This window comes from Aquila chrysaetos, chromosome 18, assembly GCF_900496995.4.
Source record: "Aquila chrysaetos chrysaetos chromosome 18, bAquChr1.4, whole genome shotgun sequence".
Taxonomy (NCBI): Eukaryota; Metazoa; Chordata; class Aves; order Accipitriformes; family Accipitridae; genus Aquila; species Aquila chrysaetos.
This window is the reverse complement of record NC_044021.1, coordinates 23,099,939-23,122,282: the sequence shown is the minus strand read 5'-3', so window position 1 is coordinate 23,122,282 and position 22,344 is coordinate 23,099,939. Positions and strand designations below refer to the sequence as shown.

Here is a 22,344-nt window from a genome sequence, read left to right as displayed (position 1 = left end):
CCACGCGAACAAAACAGGAATGAGATTGGTCTGAAAATCTTGCATTTTTAAAAAATACATTTATGCTTTTTTTTTTAATCTCCTGTCTCCTGAAGCTTCAAAATAAAATTCAATCTTATTGTCAACCTTTTCCCCAACCTCCCCCAAGACTGTAAGTGCTCAAAAGAAACTTTGCTTTTTGTAACAGAGAGTAAGAAGATTTCACAGAATTCTTCTTCTCCAGGAGCAATGATTTCAAATATCACCCAATCTCCAGAGACTTCAGTCCTAGACTGAAGCTGTATTAAGTGCTTCTGCAAAATGCTCACTTCAAAATTTAAACTAAATTTTTAAAAAAGCCAGCCAGTTGCTGATTAGAACGAAGCTGGAAATGTGCCAGGTACTGTATTCAAAACACCTTGAAACAAACTGCACTACTGTCTATATTTGGAAACCATAAAATGTTGCAAAACTAAAACCATATACATGCAAAATATTCGCTCAGCCTTCATTTTTTTCAAAGGAAACAAGTACAGATAAACTACAAGCATAACATATGGTTTGGATATGAACATGGTTTACATCTGTTACTGGTTAATTAGTTCAAACTTTACCCACAGTGGAGTTTCTAAGATGCAGGGACACAAGTTAAATAAATGAGCCGTATTTTAGAATGCTGAACAGACCTAAAAAATCCCCAAATCCAACTGGTAGGTCTTTCAGCCTCGCAGTAGCACCTTTCTTGGTTGGAGTACTTACCAGTGGATTGGGCATGAACACCACTGTCAGGGGAGCTGGATCCTCACCAGAGTTCTCATCAGTTTGCTCTTATCTCAAGTCAGTCACCTACATACAGAGTCTCAGCTCTCTCACCAGGAAAACACACTTGATGGCGCAGGCTTGCTTAAATAACTCGTATAACCAAAGCCAGGAGACAAGACTAACTCTGTATTTCTTGACCTAGCCTATATTTACTCCCAGTAGTCACTAAGAGCTTCATGTATACACCTTTCAAAGTCAGCAAACAGAATTTTCCCAAAGTAGTCTCCCCACTTTTCAGTTTAATGTAAAATAGTGTTTTCTTTTTTCAAAAAAAAATGAGTCCATCTATTTTATCCTCTTTATGAAGGCAAAAACAGTAAAACTGTGTTAAAGCAAACTTTCAAAATGGTTGTGCGTCCTAACTTTGGCTACTTTTTTTTATTTTAGCTAAGAAGTTAAAGCTAACATTAATGCATATTCAGCAAAGGACATGCTTACTACCTAGTCACAGGATTAGCCTGTCTTAAGGATTGTTATAAAGGCCGTAACTTTGCATCTCCAGAACTTCATTTTCCATTTTCAGCATATGTAAAATAATAGCTATAAAACAGTAATAAGACAGAATCAAAACTATGTACACCATGATCACCTATGATGAAGGCATCTCCTTAACTGTCATTCATACACATCTCAATTTCAAAAAGAAAAAGTCAATTATAAAAGATACTTCATAGTAAGAGCCAACTTTTTTTTTTTTTTAAGTGATCTTGAGGTTCTTCAGAGATGCTAATTTTGAAGCATGCTCTTTAACCCTAAGAAAATCTTCTCTCAGCTATGTCAGTTTGTATTGATCATTGCTGAAAAAACAGTGGGAAACACAAGTTCCCAATACTTGCAACAGCATTCTGGAGAGCTGACTATAGGAGACTACATTTTATTGATCTCCTTTCACAACAGTACCACAACTACGTTTCAGAATTGTATCAGGGAGGAATTGTAGAGGTTTTCAGAAAAAAAAACCAACAAGCCAACAACAAAAATTGAGTCAGTCAGGAATGATTGATTCTATTCACAGTTTTTCCATAGACTCAATACATGCTTTTTGGAAAGACATTTTAGCTCCATTTCTTTTTTTTTTTTAAATACTCACTGGTTTAGATTAGTGATTCATATGGACATCAACACTCTCCCCTTTTAACCAGGAAGCTACTTTTTCCCCACAACTTTCCCTCATGAAGTCCCCTAGTTGAGTTATGAAAGCCTGTTAAAGTAGGAGGTCATTTAAATAAGACATAAATCAATAGGAAAAAGATCGGCTTCTTTCCTGCACAGGTGTCACTTCTATTTCTTTTGAGCGCAAAGCCCAGTGATCACAAGTTCAGAATATTTGTATTGCAACCCGATCCTCATGGTCTGTTGACAACTGATCTTTCTTTGTTAAATAGAGCAAAAAACCCTTATGGACCCATCAGATCTTGACAGTTTTACAGGACTCCTAGCAAGGTTTTCCAGCAACAGGATACTACCGAGCCTTGTAGTCGTGTCTTCCTCAACACAAGCTGACGTGAGCTCAACTTTGTGCTATACTTCAGTGATACTCTGAGCCTCATGAGGTCAGATAATTCTGAGCACTCTGGTCTCCAAGAGATTTCCAGGCGTACCTGGATCACCTATAAAAGGGAAACATTTGAGTGCAGATGAAAACAGCCACTTACCTGACTTAGCCGTAAAGATGCCATGTTGCACCTCAGCCAAGAAGCAGCATTACCTACCACTAACTTCCAGTATAACACTCAGTAAGCGAGCACCCTCCTACCAGACTTTATTTTGCTGCATTCATAGATTATGAAAGCTCACCAGTGTTAGCAGTAGGGAGTCACAGGCACAGCGGACAAACTAACTGGGGGAAAAAAAACCCAAACTTACATGTCTCCCAGGACGGAGCAGGTATGACGAGGCACCAAGTCGCAGACGTGCCTGCCGCACTAATACACCGTTACGCAGCCTGATGAGCAAGAAGAGGGGAGGAACGCAAAGTTCCAAGTCACAGCAGCCAGGCAGGTGTACCTGTAAACCTCTTAATGCTTCTTGTTACTGCTTCAGTCAAAAGCAAGATATTTGTCCCACAGTGTTCTAAGTCTTTGATCTGAACAGAGGTAATCTGTCATTTGCACAACTGAGTTATTTCCTCCCCTTCTCCTTGCTCCCTCCCTCCCAGCAAATCAAATTGTATCAACCCTGTAAGACACATATCCTATCTCACTAGAAGGACACGTATCTATATGGATGCAATGTTTATTCAAAATCTCAGCAGTAAACTTCAAAGAAAAATGGTAAGGAGAATACTGGCAATTGAGCAGCATTTGCTTCCAAAAAAAAAAAAAAAAAAAAAAAAACCCACAAAAATCAGCACCTTTCTTTAAAGGTAACTTTGTTCATAACAAAAGACTCCGTGACAGTTCAGGTACTGGAAAGGTCCTCCTTGCTGTTCTTTGCAGCTTTGATACCTACAGCAGGGCTACAAGAGACCCGCGCTAGCAAGCGAGTTCTGCTCTCCTCACACTAGCAAATGCTTTTCAGACTCAGGATAAAGGTGATGCAGTAACAGAATGGTTTCCTTTCCGCACAGAAAGTGAAAAGACGCACCAAGTAATGATGCTGATGACTAGTACTGGAAATTCTACCCTCATCCCAAAACAACGTATTTCTGCCAAAATCTTTCTGAATACAAACGGTACTCGGTGAAGTACCATTAATACAGTACCATTAGTATGCTTCCATACAGTAGCATAGGAAATGAATCGTATCTGGTCTGCAAGGAAGTCTTTAAAATATGCACATATTTATCAGCCTCGTCCTACATGCATAAATCTACCTTTACAATTTCTGGAAAACACCGATAAACACTGCTTAGGAGACAAGAAAGGTACAAAGAAAGAAAAGGAATGAATTTACATGGGAATTTACTGTGTCTGCAGGTCATACACATGAACCCAATTTTTTCCCACAATTAAATCTACGGTGTTATCAAGACAATCAGTTTATTTTAAGATTGTCAACCTAATATATAAATTTCCTTTTGTGCTTGAAATGCCTTTATCAGATAAGATAGCTTTTGTTTAAACTGCTATTTTCAGCCTTTGCTTTGGGGGTTTTGAATATACACAGTGAAGTAACTTGAGATTTCCTACCCTGTTTTAAAATGTGTTTCTTCTGTCTGTTTGTATTTTGTAATTTCCTGTCAAATAACCTCACCATAACTAACTTTCCTTGCTCCGACCTACTACTATTTTTTTCTTTTTAAAGCCATTCCCACTTCCTGAGGATGGTAATAAAACACTGATTACATTCGGCTGTTATCTGCCTTTTCTTCCCCTCCTTCCCCCCTCTCTCGCTCCCTTTGTCAAAGCCAGCACTCAGGTTTCAGCTCTTCATGGACTGAGAAAGGCACATAACGGGGAGAGGAAGCAAATCAGACTGCAGGAATCCAGATTCATTAGAGTTTATTGGGTCAATCAGCAGCTGGACCACAGCCAGACAATTAGGTTGTGCGGCCCCTGAAGTCTGGATGCATCGCTCTCCTTCCAGAGCCAAGCGAACTCCGTAGCAGCCACCGTAACACCGGCACACGTTGGCACCGTGCCCTGCTGTGTGCCGTGGCTGGGGGGGGGGGGAGAGGAAAAGGAAAGCAGCAGCACGCTGCTGCTTCAAATCAGTTACAACTAACTGAAAAAAGTTCATTTGGCCGATTTTTTTTTCATTAAGTATGAAGCTGCGTTTTCCAACTGAATTCTCTATTGGTCTTTGCTAACGCCTACCAAAAAAAGAACCACTTTGCTAATATATCACTGTACAGAGCCTATAGACTATTTACCTTTCTTCATCTGAAATTCTTTAACCTCTTCCATCGGTCTTCAGCTGCACATTTCTGTTTCAGCCAAGCTTGGTCCCTACTTACCTCTCTGTCTTCTCACTCTGTCCTACCTTTCGGCTTTTCCACAAGACAACAGCCCTACCTATTTCAGCAGTTACTCCTTTCCTCCTTTCCCTTATCTAGAAACTCGTTGCAAGCGTAGGCTGAAGCCAATGCACTCGCTTCCTCCCTTCCAACGCCACACTGGATCACGTCCAGCCCAGCTTCCGCTGTTCCCCTTTGAATGAAAGTGCTCTCACCAGGACCATTCATGATCACTTCCCAGGCGAATCTCAAGGACCTTCCTTTATGCCCCTCCTGCTTAGCTCTTCTGGTTCTTTCGACACTGCTGATCATCATCCTTGCTCTGGCATCTCATCCTCCCTGAGGTTTCAAGTCAGTCACTATTTTTCCTGTAAATGGTTATTCTGTGTTCTGGGCAGCCCACCGTATCGATAGGCACTTCTGAAAGCTCTGCCACTGGCACGCTTTTATTCTCACTTCAACACATTCAGGTGATCTCTTTAGCTCACGACTTTAGCATTCACCTCTGCACTGATGGTTCAGATGCCATTTTTCAAGATTGCCGAAGCAGTCCAAGGTGATCTGACACGAAGGCGATGGCAGGAATGCGTGGTGAGGGACAGGAGAGGGGGATAGGCCAGGAGCCTTAGATCAGATCGAGCAGCTCACGAAACCATGTTGTCAGACACATCTTTTCCCCTTCTAAGCCATCTCCTTTGCACTTGTACACGTGCCTCGTTTTACCTCCCAAATTTTCAAGTTTTACATTTTGTCACCAACATAAATTAACTTGCCCTAATACCAAACGCCTTCCCTACAAAACTTCCTCCTCTCCCTACAACTGATGCCAACGCTGGGATTTCAATGCTTGACGCAAATTCAGTCACTTGTGACATTTCCTTCTCTCCTTCTGAGCATCAAGTCCAGCCGTTCCCTTTCAGCCCCTTTCTTCCAGTCTCAGCAGCTTAAATCTCTCACACCGTACTTCATCCTAACCAGTCTGACAACATTGTCCCCTTGAGTGTCCCAAAAATGCCACTGCCTTCTGCCAGGGCATAAAAAAAAACAACTGCTGAACTCATCTGCCCTTCTCTGTTCAGTCAGAAAACCCCCAAATAAACCTTTCAAGTAGTTTCCTAACAAGGCATCGCATTTAAAGTTCTTTTCACACCCTCCTCTAACTTTTTCCTAAGGTTTATATACATTAAACCTTCCTGAATTGACATAACAGATCCTCAAGAACCACAACGCCAAGCGGTGTGACAACACAAAACCACTTCTGTTCCAGATAGCTGACACAATTAAGCACAAAGCATAGAGCCCAGAGGTGGACAGTGGGTGTTGAAGGATTTGCTAAAAATGCTTGCAGTCATACCTTCAATTTCCGAGTGAGCAATTATAAAGGTTAGCTATTTCTATGCAATTCAGGAGCACTGCGATATTCAAGCTTTGCTTCCATCACATTCAGGTTTTTCTCTCCTGATTGTCACCACTAGGGTTTCTTTGGGGGGATGTGTGGTGGGGTTGGGTTTTTGTTTTTGCTTTGTTTTTTTTTACACTGAGGCCACATCTAAATTATGCTTAATCACTGCACAAGCAGCACCATTACATAGTAGGCCTCCTGCTGTTTGGAAGTTATTTATATGGCTCAATGTCCTTTTTCTACATGTCTAAACATTGCTTGCTTGCTCCCATTCAGCCTGTATTCTGGTAACTCTTAACTTTTACCCTTTCCTGATAACTTTTTCTCCTTCCTTGGGGCACAAAATCCAGACTGCTAGAGTACTTGCAAAAACTCCCAACTTCGGCACTGTTCAGGTCCCTGAGCTCCCCAGTGCAGCTGACTTGCCTTGCTAGCAGTTTGACAAACTCACATTTGCTATCTTTCAAAGACAGTTTTTAATTAAGGACATACTTTTAATCCTCCCTTCATTTTAATTAAATCAATTCCTGATCACTTAATCTGAAGTTACTTCCCATGTCTAGCTCTTCTATGACCTCATCATTAGCTGCTAAAATCAGAGCAGATACTCTTTTATTCAATATGTCCTTTCCTGTTGCATTTTGGGGATTTTTTTAAGGATCTTTCACATTGTTAGCACTCATGGACAGCCTACTACCTTCTCTTTCTGTTCTTCCTGAACACAGCAACTAAGTACTACTTTTCCAGCAAGATTATTATTCTGCTATGCATCTATTGTCCTCTACAACATTTGCCTTCACAGGTGTTTTAGATTCCTCTATCCTATTAACCTGGTATTTAAGTACATACCTGGTATATTTAAGTACAACCCTTTTCTTTGTTTCTAACTGACTGCAACTGAGTGCCTTGTCAGGTTAGGCACAAAACTTTTAACTGTCCTGTTGATCCAATTAACGTCCCTATCATTTCTATCACTTTCTTTTTTCTTGCTGTCTTTCCATGATCTGTTATTGTACCTTCTCCTTTTTCCACTTCCTGCACACTAAAGCCAGGCATGAATATTGTATGAGCATCTTCAGACCTTTTCCCATAATTTCTTGACGTATTCAACTGCTGTAACAGACTCAGTATCAAAGACTACTAACCCACACAGTGATGGGGACCGTCCCTTCAGAAATATTCTCTTTTCTTGAGTAGAAACACAGCCCAAGCTTTTCTCCCATCTGCTCGCCTCATCTATGGGCCTTCCCTAGGGACTGGATGAATTCTGATCACCAGAGTCCAAATTTTCTGCAGAAATCATGGCAAAGGTAGAACTGGGAAGAGATGTGCGTATCCCGATGGGTTTGTCCTAAGAAAGAGCAAAAGCACTGAAGTGCCACTCTAAAATGTAGCAAATAAGCGAGGGAGGTAGGCGCCATGGGCTGATGAAGATCAAGAGTCAGTCTCCAAAAACCACAAATTACAGATAGAAGAGAGGTAGACTGTTAGGTGCTTTTAAAATAATGTTGATTTTTGTTTAAGGTAGTGGAAAGCAAAGGGAAACCTAGAGAGAAAAGGACAGAGTTAAAAGTGGTATGATTGGAAGACCTTTAGTAGGAGCAGTCTAAAGGGATATTAACAGGATAAGAGATCACATGCCAAAAGCAGAAAAAGTAACATGGCAGAAAGAGAGAATCATTAGGTGATGAGAGACTGGGCAAAAGCTTTAGCAGTACATATGGATGAGAAATGCCTTTTCTTCAGAAGTGCACAAGCATCTGAAAACATCAGATAACTTTTTGTGAGAGCAGCTAAAAGAAAAGTCAAACTGAAGGTGATATTCGACAAAATTCCAATCTGTAACATAAGTGTAGAAAAAAATAGTGAGACCATCACTAGGAAATATCACATATTTTCCTCAGATGGGACTCAAGTGCAAACATATCTGAGTCATCAGAGCAGAAGGTACAGAGAGTAAAGGGAAACTTGCAGAATTACTCCTGCTCTGAAAGCCATGTGTAGTATATCCTCCCAGACATACAGAGTGTTAGAAGGAAACAAAGAAGTCATAAAACTGGAGGGAAAATATACCTGCTTTAAAAATAAGAAGCATGGTAACTGCCGAAGATGGCTAACAGATACTCAGTGGTCCTTAAATATTGAACGAAATATTCATATATCCACCTACATGATTTCCCCCACCCCCAATCAACCTTGCCTAGCATGCCACAACTTTTGCTGGCATCCTACATAACAGATCTGACCATTTGAAACTTCCTTGGAGACTCGCTTCTGCCATGCTACAATTCAACATAGTTATAATGACTTGTCTGTAAAGTGCACAGAATTTTCTTATACTCCTGCATCCCAATACCTGTGGACACCTGTCCAACTGAGTTCCCTACAGGGACAAAGCTGCTAAATATTTCTTATATTTACCATTGGAAACAGTTTGCATAATACCAGTTAGAATGTTATTTACCAACAGAATAAACACACAGAAGGATTCCGCACTTGCACTCTGTAACGAAGCAGAACGTATCACAGCAGAGACATCGGCTCAGTGCCTAACTCCACTTGAAGAAGGGCTAGACAATTTTATCTTATTTCTAAAGAGGGAACCTCTGCATTTCCCAGTAGACTAAGTCTATGAGGTCTAAATAAGTTCCAAAAAAATAGCCATAGATTATTGCAAATCACCAACTGTCAGCCAATAGCCTGGATAATGGAAATCCACAGCTTCCTGGCTTCCTCCACACTTCCTTGCAGGCTTCGGAGCACTGGTTTCTCTCTTATTTGCCTACACTCACTATGATTTCCTTTCTCTTTTCTTCAAAAAAAAAATTTTTTTTTCCACTTCCTCTGTAGGAGATGACAAGAGGGATTAACACCACCAGAGACTTTGCATGTGACCTCTTCTTCTGTGGGCACCATTTGTCACAAAGGTTCATTAGACTTGTGTTTCCTAAACTTACCTCGGTCGAGGAATGAACTTTTAAGATGGATGAACACTCACAGCATAGCTGCTTTAAATAAAACAACCCCAGCTTGTAAATAAGGAGTGATTAGAGAAATTCACTGCAGAAATCAGTCACATTAATCAGCTGGTTATAGCAGATTGATGTGCAGCCACTAGAGCTGTCTAAACAATTTTGTTAACCTTTAGCAGGTTAAGGTGAAGGAATATGCTGCAAAACGGTTCAGCTTTAAATGGGTAGGACGTGCTCCTTTTAGGAGAAGAGTTAAGTCCCAAGATTATTATTTTTATTCAGATTTTGCCAGAAAACTTGGCCCAAGAAGAGCAATTTATAGTTACAGCACTCCTTTCCACAAATTCATTCCAGGCTGTGAACAGCAACAGCCCATGGCAGGACACAAAGTATTTATTCAAAGGCAGATTGTAGCCGGGGACTCACCGAGGGAGACTGATGCTAAGTCAACGTACAAAGCAAAACGAATCATCGGAAAGCCTCTAAGGATTTCCTCCAGCATTGCTTTCCCTCCCGTGTTACCACCCATTTTCTTTTTTGCGGCCAAACTCACGGCGGAATTGCAGAATAGTCCGTGAAACACGACGCACGCCAGCGGGGTCACAAGGGGCTGCGAGGGTCCCGGCAGACGGCTGCCGGCAGCACCCCTGGCGCCCCAGGGTCTGCACCTCCACGAGCAGGCTCGCCCGGAGCCGGCGGGCGCGACAGCATCTCGAGGACCGCGGCAGAAGCAAGCCAGCCAGCTGAAGGGCGACCAGCGTGGCTGCACCGTCAAACGGCCAAGTTGGGTACCTGTGCTCGCAGCGACCAGTGCCGTCGGCGGTAAGGCACCGACTGCACGCGTGCCGGGCGTGAAATCAGTGCTGCTGACAGCCCGGGAAGGGGTGGGATGGTTCGACACCTGCAGCAGTGGCCACACAAGCTTAAAAATAACGAATCTGAACATAAAACACCCTCCCTCCCCGCAAGACTAACTTAAAAATAACACTTAAAGGATATATTCTTCCTTTTTTTATTTTGCTTTCTCATTTTTGAGTTTGAAGAAGCATTTGGTTCATATTCCCGGGTTGTCTTCCACAACCACCAGAAATAGAAGGCTGACTTAAAAGGTGAGGAGCAAGAGAAGAGAAACCCAACAAGCAGTCTTTATCAGTTGTTTTTTTCCAAGAGCTGCAGTTTTCAGAGGAACACCAAAGTAGGCACTGATAATATCACACTCACGCCAATCATAATACATCTCATAATACCTGGAAGCTCTGAGGTCAACAGTTTTAGAAGAAAACCTTAGAAGAATGATCTTGGGCTATCTTTAACTTAATTTTGCCCACACTAAACACAAATTCATCCTTTCTGTAGCCAGTAAAGACCTATTGGTTTGGATGCAGGACGCTAGACACAAGCACTAGAGCTTCTAAAGCAGGATGCGCATGTTACCAGATGCACGGAATTTAGAAAAATTCAAGGAATTGCCTTTTATTTTTCTTTATATACATCTACTTCTAACATGTATCAACCCCGGTTTACACAGACAGAGCAAAATTAAGTTTGGAGTCAACTCTTACCGAAGTCTGATTCAGATTTTAGAGAGTTACAAGCTAGAAGGTGTGTGATAAACTTGTAACAGTCTGTTACAACAGCATCTCTCAGTTATACTCAGCAGGAACATTTGTTTAAGCGACAAAAGAATTTGGTGTCAATCCCTCTCACTGGGTAAGCTGCACTTGATCTGTACAGCCAATGAATAATAAATCGATGCAAATTGCACCACTTTATCACTAACAACCATTTTCTGGTCAGCTACACCATAGACTACAGTCTCTCCCACAGGAGACAAATAACCCCCAGTGACTTAAAATAGGAGTTATTTATAGCCTGCAGGGGAACAATTGGGCTCTAACATATAATTGGCACAACTGTTTATATTTGCAGTGAATTTGGCCCTTGAAATCTTTGGCTACAACGAAGGCACAAGCTGCTTTCATAATTAGTGTTTGACTCTGCAAATTATTTTAATTGATATTTGAATATTTCACTGTTAGGCAGCTCCCCGTGCCCTACAAGAAGAGCCTTACACTTGACAACCAGGTCACTCACACCCTGTTTCTTAACCACCTGTAGCTTTCCTGGGTAACAATTTTTGATAGGAGCTTGCAACTGTCTTCTTAAGGTATGAACTACCAAAGATAAAATAAAGCTTCACGTTGGGACTGCAGACATCTTGAGAGGGGAAGGTTTATAGCTCACTCTTTATTAACACAGCATAAAGTCAATCCTTTTTTGAAAGATGGATGGGTTTAGCCATTCAGAGGTGCCAGGCAGCTGCACAGATATGGAGAAAGAGACCTCGAGGGCACATCACAGCTGGTCAGGGCTCTCCCTTTTACCGAGAAGATGGATGCTCTTCACATAGCATCATTTTCATGAGTGTCTATCTAGAACTCATCATTGAGCACTAGAGGAAAATATCACATCATTGCAAACGGAGGCTAACCGCCTATTTGAAAGACTTACGAGAGCTTACAGGGAATAATACAAGGTACTACCATAATGTCATGCAAATCATCCACAGTTCGCTTACCGACAACGGTTCAGCCCTGACGTGCAAACTTCAACCTGAAGTAAAACTCTCTCCTCGTGCAAACGTTAACAGACAGCTTTGATGACCCGGCTGATCATTAATGACAGCAGTTCTCTAATGAATGCAGGCACCAACCGTCCAGATACAAACCCTCACTGTGCAATGCTTTGGACGCCGTTCAGCGAACGAGCCTCTCGTGGGTAACGGCACATGAAGTCTTGCGAACATTTGAGCCATGCTAAGGGCAACAAAGTGCTAAGCAGCACCCCGTGGCAAAAGCACACACAGAAAACACATGGGACGGAGGGAGGGGAAGGGAGAAGGATGCCTGCGAGCTGCCTCCGAGCCTGGTAGCCCCTACCCAGCACTCCTGCTGCAGGAAAACCCCGGTTTCTGCCAGGTTGGACAGAAAAGCCAGCTCCCTGGAAGCACTGGTGGTCCATACTGGCTGTGGTGGAAGGGCGGGTATGGAAGCCACTGGGAGACCTGCCTGCTGCCCCTCTCACACCACTCCAAATTAAGGCCATCTCAGCTGCTGCAGGGTCTGAGGTTATCGGGGCACAGATCTCTGCAAATAAAGAAATACGAACTGTGGGCGTCCGGTTGGGCTTGTCTCTCTTTGTGACCAAGAAGCTGCTTTTAGGACAGGTTCGACTTGCCCAGAAGGCTTCCCAGAGCACTGTGTAATAAAGATGATTGAAATGCAGACTATGTCAACAGACACTTCCTTTAAGAGAGGTAAACAGGAGGACAGCACCTTGCTCATCAAAAACAACCAGACATACCTATAGGGCACAAAGAGCCAGCCAAGATCCTTCGGGGTTTTCTCTTTCCTTTTAAAAAGAAAACTTTTTTTTTTTCCTCCTCAAATTTAATACTGAAAGAAGAAAACGCTGGCACCCACAGTGATGTTATGTCAGCTGCTTATGTCAGGTCAAGTACAGTGCGGCAGGAAGCAGGGGCTCCACATGAATACAACCCCATCAACTCAGTGCCGTTCTGCGCCTCCGTCCCAAACGCGGACTGCTAAATAATGTTCAACAGAGAGAACACGTCCAGACCTGCAGCTTTCTGCCCAGCCTGCCCAAGAGAAAAGCACCCTTGTAGAAGGGAAACAGTAACTACATACCAGACTGCACCTCTTTTGGTAGCTCCCATACAAGCAAGTCCTCCCATCCCAGAAAGGAAATTAATTGAATATTCATTCTTCCTTGGTCTAGATGCGGTGGTGGAAACAGCACAGTGTAGGATAGCAAAGAAATATTTGGAAGGAAGACATTTTCAGCCATCCAGCTGATAAAAGCAAGCAGAAGACAGTAACCTGGCACAGTGCTTGAGCAGCCATCAGGATAACCAAAGTACCTGAACGCAGTGACTGAGAAGGTAAAAACTGGGACCCGTTCAGAAAACTAATAGTTTTCCAAGTTTCTGTTTCTCTAGTTGTAAGATACACAAAACCATTCTCTAAAGCCTTTATTAAAATGCGTATTTCTTAATCTCACCATCCCTGTTATCCCAGTTTTCCCACTGCGTCAGACCAGTGGAAGCAACGCACCGGGGCAGAGGCAACAGCAAGGCTGTTTTGAGCCTTGTCAAGCACCTTTCCCCCTCCCAGCCTAGCAGAAAGCAGGATGTGACTAGAACCTCTTACAATACAAGACAGATCTTAGCTCCTCCGCTATACAGCCTTAATCACATTTTCTCTTAAGCTATTTAGCAGTTTTCCTGGTACAAAGTGCCGTAGGTGATGCCTTAACAAAATGTACAGAAGACAGGGGCCAGGCTGCTCTAGCCAACTACGCAAGAGCCCTTGTTTGCGCTAACCAGCTTCTCTGTGCCTCTCCTCCCACCACCAGGAAGTCTTAACATGACTGAAATTTACAGCAGTTATAACAAACCGCTGCTAACTGCAGATTTTAATTAGAGCATTTGCCTCTGGTGTAATGCAGTAATAAGGAGAAGATGGGTGTCTCTGCTTTCTTCTAAGGATCTCTCTATGCAGGCAGGTACAGGCAGACCTGAGCTTGCTCTGCCTGTGCTCCAACCTGGCTCCGGGTTGAAAGCTTTATATTGTTTTGTATTATAGGCACAGTATGCTGTGCACAAGCAAATAGGCCCTGCCACTCAACACACCTAAGCTTGCCTAGATGACTGCAAACCAAAATGAGAATTGTGCCCCTGTAGCAAGGGGAAGGGAGAGGAGAAAAAAAAAAAAAAAAAAAAAAAAAAAAAAAAAAAAAAAGAGAGAGGTTTGGATTTTTTTTTTTTTTTTACGTCCAACACTTGTTCACACTTGTCCTAAGAAAAACAAGTTTGCCAGTATTGCCCTTGTCTTCTCATGGGGGTATGTTTTTTTAGAGTTTTTCTGGCTTGCTGTTCATCGTATTTAGGCCATTTGCAAGTATTACGCTATCATCTGCACAGAGATGATAGCAAGTGTAACAGAAGAGTAATATTCGGAGAGGATAAACCACAGTGGGTAGAGGATTATAATAAAGAACCAGTGAAGCCTGGCTGACCCTTATCAGAGTGAGCCAGCTCTTGCTAACACCTCTAAATTAGGGTTTACCACTTTTGTTTTACTCTGGCTGTTTTAAAAAAGAATCACAGCAAAATAACGGAACGTGAACAGGGACATAAAAAAAGGGTGTAAAACCAACAAAAGTGTCTATTCTTTTTATTAGGAGGTTTACCAAGCGCCTAACCAGTCAACAATCAAGCTACTAAGACAACATAATAAAATTAAAGTCATTTTTTGAAGACACTGGAAATTTTAGTATTGAGCATCCTACACTTCTGCTGTCTGCCAATGATCTTTTTTTAACCCCTGCTCAGATGCTGTAATTGAAGAGGAAAACAAGAAAAAGCTAGGAAGAGCAGGGTTCTCAAGAGCAGACTAAGCATGGGAGAACTGACTTCTCTCTAGCACCCCAGAACCACATGAAGGCACCCATCTTCAGGCAGGCTAACAGACTTTTCTCCTTGCTGTTGTTTCACTAGCTGAGCAAGAGCCAGGTGATTTCCAGCTCTAGCCTGGGGGAAAGTAGCCTTCCCTGCCCTCCCACAGCTTTCCTACCCCCCCCAGGAGGGCTGCTTTTCCCAGCAGGGGAGCTACCTAGCAGGAACTACTGACTCCAACCTCCAGCAGGACCCAGCAAGTCCTTCCTCATCATCATCCTCCTCCTCCCATCTTTGCAGCAACAGGTTCGTGGAAAGCAGACTAGTCCCAGAGGCAGCCCCAGCAGACAGATGCCCTCAACCCTCAATGTGGCTGTTTGGGTAAACTACACAACTTTGCTTTTATGTTTGATTTCTGGAGCCCGCCTGCCCTGCAGAACACTAAAAAGCCACCTTTGCTTTCTCTTCATTTTCCTGCTTTCAGGCTCAAATTTAGCAAGTGGCAGCCCATAACACATGGCATCGACTCATCATTCTGTGCCATCGTTACTGGTGCTGTGGAAAAGCACTAGAGACAAATAGATAAATATTAGGGAAGAAGAACATGTATTATTCCAGTAAATTCATCAGTTAATGTGAATTAATTCAGGAAAACCCCAGGGGAAAAAAAAAAAAAAAAAAAAAAGAGAGAGAAAAAATCTCCTCCATTTATAGCAAAGCCAAGAGACTATGAACCCTAAATATCTTTCCCTCTTTTTCCTTTGCCAGCAAGACTGGGAGAGAGCAGGTCAAGCAACATCACAACTTTGCATGCTGTCGAGCTGCTATTCAAAAAACAAGACAGAATATGAATGTAACCTGATTTCAAGTGGATCTGGGAGAGCCTTAATGCTAAAGTTTGTATGCCAGCTTTGTAATTATTAAGATCTCAGACCAGCCCTTGTTTCTGAGTACTGGCCTAGATTAGCAAGTCACCTGAAAGTTTACAGTAGGAAAACCATATGGGCATATTCCTGTAGCTACATGTGTACAGTAATTATGGCATAGGTAAGCAATAACACATGCCCGAGGCATCATACTTGGTGAGGCACGAGGCTTACGTGCATATCTGCGATTATGACTTCAGACTTCAAAGTACCTTATTGCTCAGACAAAATTGGTAGCCTACTTCCTTGTAAAACACACATGAGGATCTATTGCTATAAAACACATATAGGTGCCGATATAACACAAGTTTTAAAGTGTGGGTACAAGAACTGTGAAAGGGGGAAGGAGGATCTTACTTAAAATATTTTCCTATATTGTTTTAAAGAGAGGGCACTTTAAAGTAGCAGGCAAAAGTAAGCACCACCTAAATTCTAAAACTGCCGGAGTTTCATGCCAATGCCCGAAGTCTGGTTACTTGGCAGGCACCACTTCAAACCCGTGTTCCCTTCTGAGAAACAGGGTCCTTTCTAATACATCATCCACTTGATTGCTTTCAGACCTCTAATCAATCGAGAAATCCCATAACAATCATGTGATCAGTGGCTGTGGGCTGACATTCATGCATGGCAATTTGTGATGAAAATCAATAATAAGTGTTTCCCCTTTTACATGCCTTTTTCAAAATAGGACCACATTTTACAAAAGTACATTTTCCTGCAGATTGGTTTCTAAGTGAATAGCACCAACTTCAAAGCAAATGTTTCTGTGAGGGCTGTTATAACATTCGAGTTCTTACATGATCTTCAAGGCTGCAGTGTGACCTAGGAGGCAGCCATAATGAGACACAGGCAGTGAATAAAGCACTGATTTAATTATGTTGTTTGATATATGATGACCTCATCCACTGGTGTTTATACTAATGTACTGCTTGAAATGCTTTATCGACATGTGGGAAGGCACAGCCTCCAGCCTGAAGAGCTTACAGTCTCAAAGACAGAAACCAGATGAAGGGTGTTCTCTTCCTGTAGCCTATTGTAGGTTTTGAAGCTTTGCTCATTTCCATCAGGTCTTAAATATTCACTGAATGCTGGAGAGAGCGTTGCTGAGTGAGTACTCTAAGCTTGCTGGACAAAATATCTACTGCATGGTTACCTTCGATTACAGAAGAGGATTTCCAATATGGCATGTCTATGTTCCCACATACAATCAATGACAGGAAGATGCAAACACTGGTGGAGTGGAGGGAAGCTGTAGCTTTTTAAAACTTTTCCACCAAATTCCTTCAGTTTTGGAGATACCTCGTGCCCCAGCATGAGCTTTGACCCACTGTTGTCTGCTGCTACAGAAAGAAGAGTGGGGGACAGAGTCGGTACAACCTGCTGGCTCCTCCACTAAAGACTTCCATCAAGGCGACTGTACTGTAACCATCTCCCCCCAGAAAATTAACAATCAAGGCTCAGAGTTTGGTTAAATATGCATGTATATCTTATTTTGCACTCCTGATTAAGATTCCTGAAAAACATGCAGTAAAGTAACTCTTTATGATGTTAACGCCATGAAAAACTCCAAGAGGAAATGAGTAGTTCTGTGTTCCGTGCACCATCTGCCAACCATACAGTAAATAAGGCCATACAAGAAATGGTGAGAAACAAAACATCAACAACCTACCCACTCATTAAGCATTAGCCATGCTGTGCGCTGAACAATATGCAGGCCTTGTGGAAAAAAAAAAAAAAATAGTACGCAATCCTCTAATTAAAGGCAATCAAAATGAGTATTTACCAAGAGGATGAACAAGTAGCTTTAATTGTAGAATTTTTCTAGCCTTCAATTGCTTGGTTTTGCAACCTTGAAGTTCAGCCCTGTACAGTAATCTAAAGGCCTAACTTAAGGCATTATTTATCTTATTTTACTTCTATACAGGAAGCCCATAAAACATGCAGCTGACACTTTTAACCTTATTAGGTACGCACACACGTACAAGACCATTGCTTTCACTGATGCTCATCACAGCAACCAGACAAAAAGACAGGTTAAAGAAGAGATACCCCAGCTCTATTTTGTTTTAAGGTAATTCTGGAATAGAAACAGGGCTTCAATAGATCCTTTCTCTTATAGTGAATTTTCTCAGCAACACTATATTTTAAAACCTCTTATTAAAAAAAAAAAATAAAATCTAAGGAGTCCTGCTAGCAAGGTTAAAAGATCAAAAGGGTATAAATTAAATACATTATTAGTGGAGAAAATGTATATATATATACACGTATGTATTTGGAAACCTTTAAAATGGTACACAGAAGTTAACCAATGAGAAAGCATTTGCCCAGCAGAGCTGAAAAATAGCTGAGAGAGACTAACAGTAATGTGTTTTCATTTTCTTTTCAAACTCTGGTACAAATTCAGCTAATATCACTTTGTATGATCTCATGCTGGGATAGGAGCCAAAAGTTTCACTTGAAATCTTTGCAGTTATCAGATCTGGAAAGCTTTTCAATCACTTAAGTTAGAGAAGCATTTTAAAAAAAAAAAAAAAAAAAAAAAAAGGACCAGAGATAAAAGGCCAGGGGCTTGAAACATTTATCACTTCATCATAGTCTTCCATTTGATGCTAGGTCAGCATCTTTACAGATACAATGGAATGCTTGCTTTACCTATATTTTGAGAGATTTTGAAAAAAAAGAAAAAAGAAAATTAATGAATGTACAGGGTTAGAACCAGGCACAGAGCAACAAGGCCAGGCAATCCATATGGAATACAAGCTTCTTAGCTAGCACATCCAGGAATGGAAACGCCCCTGGGCATAAAGCGAGGTTTCCAATACTTGCTTCCAGCAGCGGAAAGCTGCAGACACACGGCCCCGTTGCTTTGGTGTCGGCCTCGCAAGCACCAGCCCTGCCATACAGTGGGGACGGCGACCGGGTAGCACCAAGAGGTTAAGCGCGATGCTCCCCGAAAGGTCAGGATCTCTACAGCGGGACAAGCCCTACCCTCCGCTCTGCCACGGCACTGGGCATCCCATACCACTGCCCATACTACAGCTTAGTCGTCAGCATCTCCCTTTTACCACTGCCAGGTGCCTGGGAAACCAGGACGAGTCCACAAAGCCCTCAGACTGACCCAGACCAAGGTTGAAAGACGACGATGACAAGATGTCCGGGAAAACTTCATGCCCTGCTGGAAGCAAATGTTATCAACATATTTAAGCAATTGCGAAAATAGGAGACTTCCAGCTCCATATGATACCACGTAGGGACTGCAGGAGAACAGATCAGGCTAACAAGTACTTTTCTGGCATATATTTGGCAGCTCCAGTCTCTTCGTGATAAAACCAATATACCCCAAACACTTCGCAAGCACACCTGCAGCCAAAGGAAAAGCAGGCACAAGGTAAAACTGAATACAGCCACAAGCAGAGTGGTCCATACCTTGCCAAGCTGATCGCTGTTTTGAGAGACTATGCCAGTTTATGAGCTATTAGGGCAGCTTCAGACCTGCTCTGGTTTCAGGCAGGAGCCACATCTCACCAAGTGACAGCCCACCTACCCACTACAGGACAAATGCTACTCGTGCAAAGCCCAAATCTTTAAAACATTCGCAACCATTTAACCTTACCCTCAGCAGTGAATATGCAGGCCAGCCTACAACTAGACTTCCTTATGACAAACTTCAAAATAAAGTTTTAAAACTATTTTTTCTAAGCAAGCCAGTATATGAAAGATAGGAAAAAAACAGAGCACATTTTTAGAAAGCACCACAAGACATTCAGGTGTGGGTTTGTAGACTCATGGTTACTCAGTTGTGTGACCACAGGCAGCCCCCTCTTCGAAGAATAGAAAATACAGAAAGTACTATCAAAACGTTTCTATTGCTTTCCCACACTCACATTAAAGCATTCTTTGTGCATGCAAGTAAATCTAGGGAGCTTTTTCATTTCCTTGCTGAGGAAACTTGATTTTTCCTCCCTCCAATAAGAGCTGCCATTCACATTATACTGGTGAACAAAAATGAGAAACCTGGAAATTGAATCTTACCACTGTGTCTTTCCTGATGCAGATCCCTGCTCTCCCATTACCTTCCAAAACTCCCCCTCAAAACACTTGTTTTCTCATTATTGCCTGCACATTTCTCACCCCTTTGTTCTTTCCTCTTATTCAGAAAGTTCTTATTTCTGGTTCCCCGACTTTGTCTTCACCTTTTCTCTCTCACCAACTGCAGGGGAGACTCTTTGATACTCGCTCTCAAGTACAGCCCACCAAGAAACATCTCTGGAGGAAAAAAAATGTTTGGAGTACACGGTTCAACAGAAATATTCCCACCCGCTTCACTCTCCACTGCATCCTTTCATCCCGCTCTTTGTTCTGGAGAAGCCACACAAGTTACTACTCCCATTTGTTTCCCCTCCTTCACCCACTGAGCTCCAGATGCTTTGACACGCCACTGACGCCCGCTCTGCTCCGCTGCCCACCCTTCTCCACCCCCAAGCGCAGGGACACTCTCGTACCTCGCCGCGTACCTCCCCGTCCTCCCCACCATATACGCTTGCACCCGCCGCAGATTTCAGCTTCAGGCAAAGCCTCGAGCTTCCTCCTCGACACCTTCAACGCAATAACGGCATCGTCTTTTCTTCCTACACCACCGGAGGCATTTCCCTTGGGCTGCAGGGTTGTAGGCAGCGTGGCATCGCCTCAGTTCCGGACCTCTGAAGCTGACAGAGTCCTGTCCAGATCCACTTTTTTTTTTTTTTTTTTTTTTTTGGCATTGCCTGCCCCCATGTGCATAAGGGAAAGACTCAGGAGGTCATCCCAAGCTACCCTGGATGGTGCAGCCTCCGTTTTCAGCCCCGCACATGGCTTAAATAGACAAAAAGAATCTAAGCTACGAGAAGGTTTAAATTAATACAAAGATACTGCTGCTACTCTGCCAGTGTTAGAGCTCATTTTTACTAGTTCTTAACTATTTCTCTTTGTGTCACAGCTTGGTGCAAGAGCTGTCTGGTCAGCAATACCTGCAGTCGAAAGCTCATCCTGTTGTGCACTGCTCAGCATTGGTAACTACACAGGACCTGTAGAGATGCAGAAGTGAGAAGCCTCTGCCAAAAGCCAGGGCTCCAACACCTTGTGCTTTTCCAACAGGAATTGGATCTGCTTACTTTGAACAGATCGTACTAACAAGCATAAATCTTATTCACTGGTCAGTACCCGAAGGTGGTACATGCTAAATACTCCCCAAGTTGGAAGAAATAAGAATGTCAAGATTTAATTTCCACAAAAAGATCCTGTGCCCTTTCCTAATGATGGCCCCATGTATCTGGAGTCAGAGCCAAGGACAGAACACCTGAAGCGAACTCCCATCTACCTCCCTACTGGGTTTGGCCCCTAGTTTCTCTCCTCCCCTCTGAGGGCAGGGAGGCAGCGAGGGAAGGAGGCAGGGAGATACCCAAGCTGGGTTTGCAGCCGCTGGAACTCACTCACACATCACCTCCACTTCGCAAGCAGCCCAGACGCAGTATGGGCATACTGGTCTGATGCCCACCTGTTTCATTAACGGTTACCTGCAGGGGTCTAATAAAGCTCCACCGTGAGCTCTTCACCAGTGGCAGCCTCACTTAGAACTTTTCAAGAAAGGCTAAATTCTTTTTGTCAGTTCAGATTTCTTTGACGGTGGGCGAAAAGCTTCCAAATATAAAAAGTTCTACATCAGAGAGAGTTGGAAGGGTGGAAGGGGGGTGGGATTTATAGAAGACTCACACCACTTTTTATGGAAACCCTCTTATTACTGAACAGGAACAGAAAACTTTGAAGGCTGATGTTTGTAATTAAGAGGTGTATCTGTAGTATCCGAAATGTCTTCCATTCTTACATACAGCCATCTGAATTGTATCTTCCTGTTTTGACTAAAGACCTTCTGAAATAAGGATTGAGTTAATTACAAATTATCCCATAATTCACTCACCTGTCTTTCCTGGAGCAGGAAGGAGAGGAGTTCAGAATCCTCCATGTAAATCCTTCAATCCCATTCACACTCCTACTTCAGAAGTCTAAATCCTCACGCTGCTCTGTGACTCAAGCCTGAAAAAGAAAAGAAAAACAGGATGGGAACACTTAGTAACTTTATGTAATGCACTGATAAAAAATAAAGCTATAATAATAGGTGCTTTAAAACAATTAGTTCATACTATATTATGTCTTGCAGACACTCAAGTCAAAGACACTGCTCTAATTCAAGGTCAAATGACTGTAAGGCCACAGAAAACACAATGCTTTTATACAATTACATAGTCCCATATTTGAGGATTTTTCCTGTTCAGTTACAATAAATCCCAGTTAGGCACCACAAGCTTTTCAGTTACTGGAAGAAGTCCAAAATTTCTGTCAGAATGCTTCCTTACTAAAAACTTTCTTGAGCAGAAACACAACCTGGAACGAGCTCTTAAAACACAGCCTTGAGAAAAAAAATTTATTGAACTTTCATGCTACAAAAAGGAAGCCAAAGTGTGTCAACAGAAGACAAACCCACCCTCAGAAGCGTATTTTCTTGTTCTCTGCAGCCTTTGCAGTCCCGAGCTTTCAGTGGCTATTTTGTTTATTTATTTTACCAAATCAGCTCCAAACGCAGGACAAAGGTGCTGGGCAGCGGCAGTGGGTGACGTCCCTGTAAACCTGCGGAACCCTGTGGGCAGCCTTCCAGCATGTCCCTCACATCGTGCCTTCTGCCACTACCCAAGGCACACACAATAATTCCTGCCCGTCTCGGAAACACAGGCTACGGCGCAATGGCAGTTGCAGTAAGACCAAGACTTAAGCCTTACTAAGTAAAACAGCAATAAAAGATCCAACACAAGAGGTAAGATGAAGTACAGAAAACTCCG

The 22,344-nt window shown here is 42.6% G+C and overlaps 1 long non-coding RNA gene across 1 annotated transcript in view; it reads right to left on the bottom strand.

Annotated features, from left to right (window-relative positions):
• The window catches only part of LOC115353103, a 70,626-nt gene that overhangs the window by 5,417 nt on the left and 42,865 nt on the right, over positions 1 to 22,344 (bottom strand). Inside the window, exon 2 of the long non-coding RNA XR_005930837.1 lies at positions 21,429 to 21,544. This is a non-coding gene — a long non-coding RNA (uncharacterized LOC115353103). The remainder of the gene's footprint in view (positions 1 to 21,428; positions 21,545 to 22,344) is intronic.